The sequence below is a fragment of the Pteropus vampyrus genome, unplaced genomic scaffold (genome assembly GCF_000151845.1).
Source record: "Pteropus vampyrus isolate Shadow unplaced genomic scaffold, Pvam_2.0 Scaffold19164, whole genome shotgun sequence".
In the NCBI taxonomy this organism is placed as follows: domain Eukaryota; kingdom Metazoa; phylum Chordata; class Mammalia; order Chiroptera; family Pteropodidae; genus Pteropus; species Pteropus vampyrus.
The window spans coordinates 1-2,414 of NW_011907945.1; the positions used below are offsets into that span (position 1 = coordinate 1).

General features: G+C 50.0%; 1 pseudogene; it reads left to right on the top strand.

Moving 5' to 3' along the window:
- The first annotated feature begins 329 nt into the window (after nucleotides 1-329).
- Nucleotides 330-448, top strand: LOC111735209 (annotated as a pseudogene).
- Nucleotides 449-2,414: the final 1,966 nt, after the last annotated feature.

Below are 2,414 nucleotides of genomic sequence, written 5' to 3' on the forward strand. Positions count from 1 at the left end.
CTCCTGCCTTAGAGAAAGCGGCGATGTCACTTTGTGAAAAGGGGACCGTGCTTCACTCCCCTGTTTGCTGAGTGCTCATCCGTGCCAGGTGGCGCGATGGCATAGGATAATGCAAGAACTGCCCATCCATCCAGCTGCGTTTGAGGCAAACATCATGAAGACACTGTACGGCCTGGTAGACGAGCTTAGAGTCAGCGACCAGTTAGCACTGGGCTCAGGACAGGCTCCTCTGACAAAATCACACTGCAGCCGAGAGCTGAGCTTCAATCGGGAAATGCTCACAGCTTTCTGGTTCCTTAGTTGAGGCTGCAGTTATAAGGTGACTGACGGTCTACGGCCACGCCACCCTGAACGAGCCCGATCCCGTCTGATCTCAGGAGCTAAGCAGGGTCGGGCCTGGTTAGTATTTGGATGGGAGACCACCTAGGAAGACCAGGTGCTGTAGGCGTAAAAAATACAAAATAAATAAATGAATGAATGAATGAACGAATAAAATAAGGCGGCTGGCGGCAGGCATTTGAGGACCTCCTGGGTGTGGCCCCACAGCGGGTACAGAGAGTCCCCAGGGTGACAGCTGAACTGCCAGGGAGCAGATTCGGATTAACTTTACCCCGAGGGGAGACACAGCCTTTCCCTTAAGTCCTTGCTAGGACTCTTATGATCCGCCTGAATTTTATTATTTTTTTAAATGTAATATTTTAATAAAGCTTTTATATCTATTAAAATGTAGTCTCCCCCCCCCCAATATGTCTGCATTTCAGGTAACAATGCTCAGTGAATATATTACCATTTTTATTTATTTTTTTTATTTTTATTATGGTGGCATTGGTTAACGAAATCCAGGAAGTTTCAGGTACACGATTTAACAGTAAGGCGTGTGTATGTTGCGCTGTGTGTTCACCACCCATAGTTAGATTTATGTCCATCACCACATATTTGACCCCTTTTACCCCATTACCTCCCCCTCTGGTAACTGCTAGTTTACTGTCCGTGTCCATGAGTCTCTGTCCTGTTCGTTTGTTGCTTTTAGGTTTATACCCCACACATAAGTGATATCATGTCATTTTCAACTTTTTCAGTCTGGCTTATTTCACTTAGCATGATTATCTCGAGGTCCATCCACGTTGTCGCAAATGGCAGTATGTCATCTCTTCTTAGGGCTGAGTCATATTCCATGGCGTATATGCTCCACAGCTTAGCCACCTGAATTTTAAATTGCATCCATTGAGTTCATCAAAAATCCAGTTAGAATTAACTAACTGCACTCAGTGTGTGAGCTGCTCTGTGAAGAAGGGACATCTTGGTAATAGGTACCCCGCCTCCCGGCCCCTCCGCCCACTGGGAGTTCTTTGGTACCTGGTCACGGTTTTCGCGCCCTCGCCACCGAGGTCTGGTCGGTGGCCGTGCGTCCCTTGGTCACTGTTGTGGCTGCATACCTGGCATGCCCCTGTCGTTACTGTTCCGTGTTGCTCGTTAGTGGAGAGGGTTTGCCGTTCGTTTTGTATTTTTGGTTTTTGTTGGTTTTAAACCCAAGGCCCAGCTGCGATGGTCTGACCGTTGCCTCTGTTGGTTTTTCCAGATACATTATATCATTTATAAGCAAATACGATTTTACATTTAAAAAAATAATGTAGACGGGCTCCCCCAGATGCGTCTCTCGGCAACCTGCCTCTCAGAAGCTGTTGTTTCTGCTACAGAGGAAGAGTGCGTGGAGGAGCCGTGACTTGGCCTTTGGCGGACTTGCCTTTATAAGTCCTGTTCAAGTGAATACAACGGCGTAAATAACAGAATAGCCCTCGTGGTTTTGAACAGAACCGAGTAAGCGGCCTTGCTTTCCTCATCGTCTCTGAAATTAGATGGTCAGTTTTCTTCTTCAGTGTGAATCCCCTCAGACCTCAAACTTCACACGTCCTCCTGGCTGCACGAATAGTTTATTTCTTCCCCTTGCTTTGCCTGTAGCAGATGTTACAGGTGTAGAAAGGCCGAGCGGCATCGCTGAATCGTAAGACCCTTCCACGATGTTACTCCCCGAGCCGTTTCGGCTTCCGTCTAATTCAATAAATTTAGCAACTCGGAGGACATCTGCGGGGCTGATTTCAAATGCTGAAAGTAGAGGTGTCAAGAAAGCTGTGAAAGCAGGTGCTTCCTGACGGGCAGAGCCCGCGTGCGTGGGGCGCCTTCTGCCTACAGCTCTTCCGTTCTGCACGTGCCCCGGGCACAGCGGATCCACCCCAAGGCTTGGGCAGGTTTCTCCACCTGGTCCTGCCTCTGGGCGGGAGGAGGGCGGGGGGCGACTCTCCCCACGAGGCCGTGCACGGCCCACGTCTGGCTGCATGCGGGCCCCGGGTGCGGGGCGCACTCCGTGTGGTGTGCTTCGGCTGAGGGGTTCAGGGACCGATGTGGGCGCATCGGAC